Source organism: Theropithecus gelada, chromosome 13 (assembly GCF_003255815.1).
Source record: "Theropithecus gelada isolate Dixy chromosome 13, Tgel_1.0, whole genome shotgun sequence".
Taxonomy (NCBI): Eukaryota; Metazoa; Chordata; class Mammalia; order Primates; family Cercopithecidae; genus Theropithecus; species Theropithecus gelada.
Window position 1 is genome coordinate 105,399,828 of NC_037681.1, and position 12,421 is coordinate 105,412,248.

Consider the following 12,421-nt stretch of genomic DNA (forward strand, 5'->3'; position numbering starts at 1 on the left):
AAAAAAAAATTGCTCAAAACCATGCAATTGCAAGTACATGAAAATAAAAATTCTGCTCCTTAATGGCTTTTGCATAATTAAATTAAGGCAGAAATCAAGAAGTTCTTTGAACTAATGAAAACACAGATACAATATACCAGAATCTCTGGGACACAGCTAAGGTAGTGTTAAGAGAGAAATTTATAGCACTAAATGCTCACATCAAAAAGTTAGAAAGATCTCAAATTAACAACCTAACATCTCAACTAAAAGCATTAGAGACCCAGGAGCAAACCAATCCCAAAGCTAGCAGAAGACAAATAATAACCAAAATTAGACTTTAACTGAAGGAGACTGAGACATAAAAAAACATTCAAGGCCGGGCGCGGTGGCTCAAGCCTGTAATCCCAGCACTTTGGGAGGCCGAGGCGGGTGGATCACGAGGTCAGGAGATCGAGACCATCCTGGCTAACATGGTGAAACCCCGTCTCTACTAAAAATACAAAAAACTAGCCAGGCGTGGTGGCGGGCGCCTGTAGTCCCAGCTACTCGGAGGCTGAGGCAGGAGAATGGCGTGAACCTGGGAGGCGGAGCTTGCAGTGAGCCGAGATCGCGCCACTGCACTCCAGCCTGGGTGACACAGTGCGAGACTCCGTCTCAAAAAAAAAAAAAAAAAAAAAAAAAAAAAAACATTCAAAAGATCAATAAATCCAGGAATTGGTTCTTTGAAAAAAAAAAGTTATAATATAGATAGGCTACTAGCTAGACAAAGAAGAAAATCTAAATAAACACAATGAAAAATGACAAAGGGGATGTTACCACTGCCCCACAGAAATACAACTAACCAGAGACTACTGTGAGCACCTCTATTCACACAAAACTAGAAAACCAAAAAAAGGATGGATAAATTCCTGGGCACATACGCTCTCTCAACACTGAAACAGGAAGAAATTGATCCCCCGAACAGAACAATAATGAGCTCCAAAGTTGAATCGGTAATAAATAGCCTATCAACCAAAATAATCCCAGCACCAGATTCACAGCTGAATTCTACCAGATGTGCAAAGAGCTGTTACCATTCCTACTGAAACTATTCCAAAAAATAGAGAAAGAGGGACTCCTCCCCAACTCATTAAGTGAGGCCAGCATCATCCTGATATGAAAACTGGCAGTGGCCAGGTGTGGTGGCTCACACCTGTAATCCTAGCACTTTGGGAGGCTGAGGCAGGAGTTTGAGACCAGCCTGGACAACATAGGGAGAGGAAACACTGTCTTTATATTAAATAACAATAATAATAATAAAAAGAAAAAAGAAAATCTGGCAGAAACACAACAAAAAAAATAAAATTTCAGGCCAATATCCTTTATGAACATTGATGTAAAAATCCTCAACAAACTGAATCTAGCAGCACATCAAAAAGCTAATTCACCATGATCAGGTAGGTTTTATCCCTGAGATGCAAGGTTGGTTCAACTTATGCAAATCAACAAATGTGACTCATCACATACACAGAATTAAAGACAAAAATCACATGACTATCTCAATAGATTCAGAAAAGGCTTTCAATAAAATTAATATTCCTTTATGTTAAAAGCTCTAAATAAACTAGGTATTGAAGGAATATACCTCAAAATAATAAGAACCATCTATGACAAAGCCACAGACATCATCATACTGAACGGGCAAAAGCTGGAAGAATTCCCCCTGTGAACTGGCATAAGACAAGAATGCCCTCTCTCCCAACTTTGATTCAACACAGTATTGGAGGTCCTGGTCAGAGCAATCAGGCAAAAGAAATAAAGGGCATCCAAATGGAGAAGAGGAAGCCAAACAATCCCAGTTTGCAGATAACATGATTTTATATCTAGAAAATCTCATATTCTCTGCCCCAAAGCTCCTTTAGCTGATCAACAACTTCAGCAAAGTTTCAGGATACAAAATCAACGTAGAAGAATCACTCTTTTCTTATATACCAACAACAGCCAAGCTAAAAGCCAATCAGAAACCTAATCCCATTCACAATTGCCACAAAAAGAATAAAATACCTAGGAATACAGCTAACTTGGGAGGTGAAAGATTGCTACAGTGAAAATTACAAAACACTGCTAAAAGAAATCAGAGATGACACAAATGGAAAAACATTCCATGCTCATGAATAGGAAGAATCAATCATTAAAATGGCTATACCACCTAAAGCAATTTACAGATTCAATGCTATTCCTATCAAACTGCCAATGACATTCTTCACAGAACTAGAAAAAAAAACTATTTAAAACTTTATACGAAACCAAAAAAGACCCAAAATAGCCAAGGCAATCCTAAGCAAAAAGCACAAAGACCCAGTTTCAAACTACACTTACAGGACTTCAGTCACCAAAACAGGATGGTATTTACTGGTACAAAAACAGATGCACAGACCAATGGAAGAGAACAGAGAATCCAGAAATAATGCTACACACCTACAACCATCTGATATTCAACAAAGCTGACAAAAAACAAGCAATAGGTAAAGGACTGCCTATTCAATAAATGGTGTTGGGATAACTGGCTAACCATATGCAGAAAATTGAAACTGGACCCCTTCCTTATATTATATACAAAAATCAACTTGAGATGGATTAAAGACTTAAATGTAAAACCCAAAACTATAAAAAACCTGGAAGACAATCTAAACAATACCATTCTGGACATAGGAACAGGCAAAGATTTCATAACAAAAACGCCAAAAGCAATCATAACAAAAGCAAAAATTGACAAATGAGATCTAATTAAACTTAAGAGCTTCTGCACAGCAAAAGAAACTATCAACAGAGTAAAGAGACAACTCACAGAATGGGAGAAAATATTTGCAAACTATGCATCTGACAAAAGTCTAATATTCAGTATCTATAAGGAACTTAAATTGACAAGAAAAAAACACCATTAAAAAGTCAGCAAAAAGCCGGGCGCGGTGGCTCACGCCTGTAATCCCAGCACTTTGGGAGGCTGAGGCAGGTGGATCACGAGGTCAGGAGATCGAGACTATCCTGGCTAACACGGTGAAACCCCCATCTCTACTAAAACGACAAAAAGTTAGCTGGGTGTGGTGGCGGGCGCCTGCAGTCCCAGCTACTCTGGAGGCTGAGGCAGGAGAACGATGTGAACCCGGGAGGCGGAGCTTGCAGTGAGCCGAGATCGCACCATTGGACTACAGCGTGGGCGACAGAGCAAGCAAGACTCCATTTTAAAAAAAAATTTAAAAATTAAAAATAAAAATAAAGTAGGCAAAGAACATGAACATTCTGGGGAAAAAAAAAAAAAAAAAAAAAGCTCAGTATCACTAATCATTAGAGAAATGTAAATTTAAACCACAATGAGATACCATCTCACATCAGTCATAATGGCTATTATTAAAAAGTCAAAAAATAACAGATTCTGGTAAGGTTGTGGAGAAGAGGCCATCATCCTTATCAAACTAAGGTAGGAACAGAAAACCAAATCCCACATGTTCTCATTTATAAGTGGGATCTAAATGATGAGAACCGACCTGGACACAAAGAGGAGAACAAGAGATACCAGTGCCTACTTGCGAGTGACAGGTGGGAGGAGGGAGAGGAACAGAAAAACTAACTATTGGGTACTAGACTTGGTACCTGACTGACAAAATAATCTGTATAACAAACCCTCAGGATACAAGTTTACCTATATAACAACCTGCACATGTACCCCTGAACCTAAAATAAAAGTTAAACAAAATAGAGTCGAATAGTTCTGAGTTTGTGTGTGTGTGTGTGTGTGTGTGTGTGTTTTAGAAAAAATAGCCCCTTGACCCGCTACCCCCACTCCCACCCACCATTCCCACCCCCACGCCACCACTGCAAAATACTGAATTGAGTATTTTGATATTTCCCTCCCTTCAAAGTTTTTGAGGCTTCCTCTTTATCATTATGGGTTTTCCATACTTGGAGATGAAGATTTAGCTCTCACGATTGCCTCTTTTCCTAACCACACACATGCCCATTTCCCAACTGCCCACTACAGAACTCTGTACTTTTGGTTATACCAGTATTTGGCGTTAACTTCATAATGATGTAAGTACTACTGACAGCTGAGTAATCTAAAGTAATATGCCTTTTCCTTTCCTGCATAACAATTTGTTTCTCATGAAAAAAACAACTGCTTTGCTGCGTCTTTTTCTTAGTTTCCCTGTTTAGTTGTGACTGACTTGTTCCAAACTCTGACCCCACCTATTACCTTTCTATATATTTTCATGCTCATCTTCTTAAAAAAGCCAGTCCCCAGCCTTCTGGCCAGCTGCAGTCTGAGCTGGCTGCTCTCTGGGCCTGTTGCTGTTGTCTTCAGTTTTCCTTTCAGCATCATTCTGGGATTCCCTTCATGTATTACCTCTCTCTTGATTTACTCCCTCATTTTCATTAAACACATCTTCCAGTAGCTTCCTGAGAAAGTGTGCATGAAAGACAATATATTTTAGACCTTACCTGTTACAGAGTTTTTATTCTATTCTTATACCTGCTTGATAATTTGACTGAGTTTAGACTTCCAAGGTAGAAATATTTTCTCCCAGAATTTTGTAAAGCTTTGTTCCATTGTATTCTAATATCCAGCATTATCTTGAGAAGCTCAGTCACTGTGAATTCCATGGGGCTTCAAGTAAATAATGTGGCCGGGGTTTGGGGAGAATAAACCTGGATCTCAGCATCTTAATGTCTTTTCTTTTGGACTAGTCAAAATTTCTAGAAAAGGTTCTTACAATGTCCCAGCTGGAAGATATAATCCTGGAAGCCCACATTCTGAGGGCTAGGTGGGAAAGAAGGCTGGAGATCTCCACATTCAGTAGACAATCCTCTACTTATGATGTTCCTGCCGTCGACTGTGACTGGTGTTCCAGACCAGAGACTTTCTCTTTTGCTCTCTTCAGAAGACAAACTTCCAATCTTCTGCCAGGGTGAAAAGATAGCACTCACTCAGAGGTGAGTAAGCTCTGTGTCTAACAGCTTTTTCGAAAGTTTATTAAAATGACCTCAAACATTCCTCATTTTAACAAAAGGGCATCCATAAAAAACCATCCACAAGCATCATATTTAATGCTGAAATATTGATCTGAAAGAAGACAGGGATGTCCACTTAGGCCACTTCATTCAACACTGCACTGGAGGTTCTAGCTGGGTCAGTTAGGCAAGAAACTAAGTAAAAGGAATCCAGATTGAAAAGAAAGAAGTGTAACTATATTTTCAGATGACGTCTTATACATAAAAAGATCTTGTACATAAAAAGTTTCTAAGAAATCCACACAAAATAATTATTAGAGGCAATAAACAAGACTGAAAAATACAAGATCAATATACAAAACTCAGTTGTATTTCCAAACACTAGCCATGAATAATCTGAATATAAAATTAAGACAACAGTAGCATCAAAAAGAATAAATTACTTAGAAATAAGTTCAACGAAAGACACATAAGACTTGTACACTGAACTGCTATAGATACTTCTCTTAATGACCCTAAAAATAATATCTTCCTGTGGGATTTTACTGTCGCTAATATAAGTGTTAGCATAAATAATATAACCTGAATCACTACCATGTGACTTTTGTCACTGCAAATAGTTAGGTCCTGAAATATTAAACAATATCTTATATCCCCACTACTGGCGGAATCCTGGTATTGCAAGTTCTTCAAAAGGAATGTTTACATCTCCAATTGAAAGGTGGAAAAAGCACAAACCCCTACCTTAAGTTACAAGCAAGTGTGACTTTGAGAAGATCCTGCAAGTCACCACATGGGGCCCCAACACAAGGAACACATGTGAGCTCATATGCTGCCTCTTTCGATAGCATATACTGTCAAGGGCTAGTTACAGGCTCAGAAAGAATGAGTCTGCTTTCCTCATCTTTAACACATGGACCACCCACACTGGAGCCATCCCTCCCTCCTCTCACTGTGCACTCTCCACTTAATCATTTGTCCCTCAAACATTTTCCTAATCATGTAACCATCTCCTGAAAAACACTCGATTGTGCTTAGTGATCTCTGAGATGAAAACAGGAGTCTTCATAATCCGACCCCAACTTACATACACAAACACATTCTTCCCAAACACTGAAGGAAAACATTACTGCATCCATGGAAATCTCTTCAATGATGTAGTCCCCATAAACTCTAAGAGGATCTACAAATAAAAGGTTTTCATCTGAAATTATCTCTACCGTCTATCCCCTCTACAATAATGTACATTTTACCTGTTTCCCAAAGCTCAAATCCACCTCTTTCAAAAAGTTTTTCCTGATGCATATTTAGTTTTTTCCTGAAATGTTACCTCCTTTGGTGGTATTGGTTAGTGAAAAATTGTGGGTTTTGCCATTGAAAGTAACAGCAAAAACCACAATTATTTTTGCACCAATCTTAATAGTTATGCTATTTATATTAATACATAATCATGTCTTTCTATTTCTGTAAATCTCAAGCTTAGGAACTAAATTATTGATCAGCTTCTGGTACTGGAGTTAATATTTGGATACGTCCAATACATGGGCTTCACTGTAAGGTGATCAGGTCAAGCCACATAACTTATATCCACTAATTTTTTAAAGTGCTGAGGAAACTTCTGTGGGGAAAAAAATGTACTTTATTCCCATCCATGATTGAGTTTCAGAGATGTACAGATATTTGTGATTGTCTACAGAAAAATCATGGGATACTTGGAGATAGACCCTGTCCTGAGTTGAATTGTTTCCCCCTGTGTCCCTAAACTCATATGTTGAAGTCCTAGCCCCCAATACTTCAGAATGTGATCTTATTGGGAGATAAAGTTGTTATAGAGGTAATCAAGTTAAAGTGAGGTCATTAGGGTGGGGCCTAATCCAATATGACTGGTGTCCTTATAAAAGGGGAAAATTTAGAAACAGAGACATGCATAGAGGAAGACGTTGTGAAGAGACACAGAGAGAAGACGGCCTTCCACAAGTCAAGGAGAGAGGCCTGGAACAGGTCCTTGCCTCACAGCCCTCAGAAGGAACCAACCCTGCTGACACCTTGATTTCAGACTTTCAGCCTCTAGTACTGTACAAAAATACATCTCTGTTGTTTAATCCATCAGTTCGTGGTACTTTGTTGTAGCAGCCCGTGAATTTTTCACCTGTTTGGAGAAGCTAACCCTCTCCACTCTGTAATGGTGATATTTTTTCAAATCCATTTCACCTTGTTTGGTTTTTGTTTGTTTGATATTTAAAAGATAAAATAATTAAAGATATCCCAGAGTTAGTATCTTTTAGTCACATTGGGAGCTACAAGAGGGCAGCTTTGACCATATCCACATTCTCCCTTAGGAATCTTAATACTTTTCATTCGGTGCAGTGGCTGGAATTTACATACTATGTTGTTTCTTCACACCAGTCCCAGTAAGACTTGCACTGGATCTCAGGGACTAGAGAGACCTGGGGGTACCAATTACTGACTCCTCTGTGGGATTCTGTTTCCATTCTTAAGGCTATGGCCCTGATGTGAATACCACCAGAAACACACGAGTGTTTTTGGTGAAGCAAGCACTTCTTTTTACCCTTTCCCACACATACCTCAATACTTAAACAATTTAAATTCCCACAGAAATGGATAGCAAACTCCTTGAGCACAGGGTTCTCCCACAACCTTCGGTCTTTGATCAGGCTCAGAGGTTATAAAACACCACGCATTCGGGGAAGTCTAGTTCTGAAAAACTCTTAGCTGGCTATAGAGTATGTGATGTAGTAAGCTCCAGGGACAACAGATCACTCTGAATATAGAGAATAAGCAAGACTTACCTCCTGAATCCATAATGAACCCCACAAGCTAAGCCCCTGTCCTGAAGTAGAGCACCTAAAATACCTTATACGGAAGCACAGTCCTACTGTAGATGTGTCAGGGTGCAATGCCGGCCTGCTGCTGGAGACAAGACAGCAGTCAGGACCCAGAGCACCTTCCCGTCTTTAGACCTAGCTGATACAGCAGTCATTTGATGGGTTTTAGAGAAAGGAGAAGAATACACTCAAACTAGGCAGCTGGGAGGTCCCCTGACAGCCACAGACAATCTCCTCTAGGTCTACAAACCCTAGGGCAGCTATTTTCAACACGGACTATACAATGTGATCAACTGAGAACTTTTCAGAACTGTTGAAGACAACCCTTTCCCTATATAATTTTTTTAAAACATAGCACAGGTGCTCAAAGGAAAAAAAAAAATACAGTCAGTACTCCCAACAATTAAATGAGAATTCCTGGAGGGGAGAAAATGTAAATACCCCAGGTTATTCCAACGTGATCTGGGTTGATAACCCATTTCTCTGAGCAACTTATCAACTCTGGCATTGCATTAGAACTGCTGATAAAACAATAGATGTGGCCAGGCACAATGCCTCATGCCTGTAATCTAAACATTTTGGGAGGCCAAGGCAGGAGGATCGCTTGATGCCAGGAGACCAACCTAGGCAACATAGCAAGACCCCAACTCTATCTTAAAAAATAGCCAGATGTGGTGTGACACACCTACAGTCCCAGCCACTCGGGAGGCTGAGATCGCAGGATCACTTGAGCCCAGGAGTTGCAGGTTGCAGTGAGCTGATTGTGTCACTGCACTTCAGCAGGTGTGACAGAGTGAGCCCCTATCTCAAAACAATGATGTAGTACCCCACCTGAAACTGATTGAATCTGAATCTTTAAGGTTGGGTCCCAGGCATGTTCTAAACCCTCAGATGATTTTTTTTACACAACCAGGATTGAGAATCACTGGCTCCAAGAAAAAATTCCACTTAAGTGAAATGGCCAGGGTTTGATATGCCCAAGGATACTGCTGTGATAATGCCCAAACCTATAGTTTTAGACTCTGAAACCTCAACTCATAAAGAACACAGACAAACCAAGTTCTTCTCAGGTCAAATTTCTCACTGTGCACAAACCAACCTCACTTGAGTTTTATCCTCCAGGACTAGGTCACCTTTAGGTGGACAGCCAAAGAGCTATCTGAGGCAGAGGCAAATAGCCACTCTCCCTTGGCCCACATATCATTAGAAGTTCAGTCAGGGCCTGAAGACTTATTTAGAATTAAAATAATAATAAGAACCTCCTATGTTGATATAACATTTCACTACTCTTCTTACCTAAAATGAGTCTAGCTGCTAGAATTGAGCACAAAGAGCCTGACCACAAAGAGTTGCATGGTGGGATCACATACAAACGTTAGACAGACAAAGCCAGCTTCTCACAAAAAGCCTGGAACAGAGATTTCATAATGTCTCTTACCTTGTTATTTGGTGCCCCCATTCAATGATGAATGATCCATCCTTCTGCTCCAGGCTGGTACAGCATGCAGGCCTCAACCACAATTATAAAAGACAATAAACTTGCCATTGCATTTGGTTTAGCTTTTCCAGGAACACATTATAGTGCTAAGTATAAGCATTTGCAGTGAGAGATTCCTGCTGTGAAAACCCCATTGACTTCAGCAAATCCCATGTAACGAACAAGATGTACTAGCTTGAGAGTACAGGTAACAAAGCCAGAAATTCCATTTCAATATGTTCAAGGGAAATGACATGTATCCACAGATCAATCTGGAGGGGCTTACTGAAGGAAGAACACCAGTTGACTTTTGCCAAGTGTACCTGAGACATCCTTGAAGGAAAGATCTGTTTTAGGTTACTGAGGTCCATTTTACACAGGTGAGGAGACAATGAAATTTGATGTGACCCAATTTTATTATTTTTTCTTTTTTCTTTTTTTTTTTTTTTTTTTTTTTTGAGACAGAGTCTCGCTCTGTCACCAGGCTGGAGTGCAGTGGCGCCATCTCGGCTCACTGCAACCTCTGCCTCCCGGGTTCAAGTGATTCTTCTGCCTCAGCCTCCCAAGTAGCTGGGACTACAGGCGCATGCCACCACACCCAGCTAATTTTTGTATTTTTAGTAGAGACGGGGTTTCACCATGTTGGCCAGGATGGTCTTGATCTCTTGACCTCATGATCTGCCCGCCTTGGCCTCCCAAAGTGCTGGGATTACAGGCATGAGCCACCATACCTGGCCTGATGTGACCCAATTTTATACTCAAAAGTAAAGTATGTGGAAGCGTGGGTTTCACATATTGAGGTAATAACAGAATTGAAACTCCAAATGAGGGCTCATGACTCCAAGTGTGATATTCTGGTTCCTGAGTCAGGATCTTCCTCCATATGCCAGAAGTTACAGCTTAGCCCTTATCTTCCAGCAAGAATTAATGACTTTGCTTCTGGATTCTAAATAATTGACTATATATTGTAATCAAATAAGATAGCCCAGGTTATAGCAGCTTGAGAGCAACAGAAGTAGTTTATCTATACCAGAATAAGAATAACCTTTTTATTCATCATCACAAATTCATCCTGGAGGGGGGAAAAAAAAAGCATGTGGACATAAAGAATGTGGAAGCACATATATATTGCTATATATTCAAGTGGGAATGGTATGTGTATCTGTATCTACAGATACAGACATAGGTTGGATGTGGTGACTCACACCTGTAATCACAGCACTTTGGGAGGCCAAGACAGGAGGATTGTTTGAGGTCAGGAATTTAAGACAAGCCTGAGCACATAGCAAGATCACGTCTCTACAAAAATTAAAATAAAAAATAAAAAAAATTGTTCAAGTGTACTGTTGCAAACCTGTAGTCTCAGCTATTCAGGAGGCTGAGGCGGGAGGAATATATGAGGCCAGGAGTTTGAGGCCAGCCTGGGCAATGTAGCAAGATCCCATCTCTACAAATAAATAAACTGGCCAGGTAATGCATGCCTGTAATCCCAGCTACTCAGGAGGCTGAGGTGGGGGGATCACTTGAGGCCAGGAGTTTGAGACCAGTCTGAGCGACATAACAAGATTCCATCTATATTAAATAAACAAATATACCAGGTGTGGTGATGTATGCCTGTAGTCCCAGATACTCAGGAGGCTGAGGCAGGAGGACTGATTGAGCCCAGGAGTCTGAGACTGCAGTCACCTATTACCTCATACATATCACTACACTCTAATGTGGGCAGCAAAGTAAGACCCTATTAAAAAAAAAAAAAAAAAAAAAAAGGCTATAACATATACACATTAGAGTTCATTTGCTAAGATTATTAAGGGAGGCTTTTAAATTAATATTTTACTTTAATAATCTGACACTGTAACTTTTTAGAAGGAAATGAACTTTAAAAGGATATAGTTCTTACTAATTTCCATCTCTGCATAAAATTTATAATTACCTTGGAATTATTTTAGTTTTTCCATAAAAGTATAAGATGATATAATGAATCAGGTATCACGATGTCTGATTATAATGATATCTGACAACAATAACTGTGTTGCTTTGAAATATATGTGTGCACACTACATGCCTTGCCTAAGCATAATACTAGTGTCTTAGTCTGTTCAGGCTGTTATAACAAAGCATCAGACTGGGTGGCCCATAAACAACATCTATTTCCCATAGTTCTGAGAGGCTGGGAAGTTCAAGATCAAGGCACTAATAGATTCCCTGTCTGGTGAAGGCCCACTTTCTGATTCATAGACTGCATCTTCTCATTGTGACCTAACATGGCAAAAAGGGAAAGAGAGCTATCTGGGTTTCTTTTATAAGGGCACTAATCCCATCCATGAGGGCTCCACCATAATGACCTAATCATTGCTCAGAGGTCTTACCACCAAATACTATTACATTGAAAATTAGATCTCAATGTATGAATTTTGGGAGTATACAAGCATTCCATCTATAGCAACTAGTGACTTGATATATGTTCAATTTGTTTGGCAATCTTGTTCTGTGGAGTTCTCTAATCTTTCAAGTGTGCTGATTTTTTGTTTCATTTCAAGTGTCTTTTAAAACCCAACTCAAAAAAAGAATTTCCTTTTGGTTTGAATGCTATACTTCGATTTTTAGTTTGAGTTATGAATATTTTATTTAATATTGGCTTCTTAAATAATTTTATTGGCATCCTAAAATTCTAACAGAAACAAAAATGAACTTCAAATTTTTTTTAATTACACAGACTGGAAGCCCTAGCCAGAGCAATCAGGCAAGAGAAAACAATAAAATATATCCAAATAAAAAAAGAAGTCAAATTATCTCTTTGCTGACAATATGATTCTATGTCTAAAAAACCCTAAAGATTCCACCAAAAGACTCCTGGAACTGATAAACAACTTCAGTAAAGTTTTGTGATACAAAAATCAATGTATAAAAATCAGTAATATTTCTATATACCAGTAATGTTCAAGCTGACAGCCAAATCTAAAATATAATTCCATTTACAATGGCCGCACACACACACACAAAAAAACATAAAATACCTAGGAATACATTTAACCAAGGAGGTGAAATATCTCTACAAGAAAAGCTACAAAACACTGCTAAAAGAAATCATAGATGATACAAACAAATGGAAAAATATTCCATGCTCATA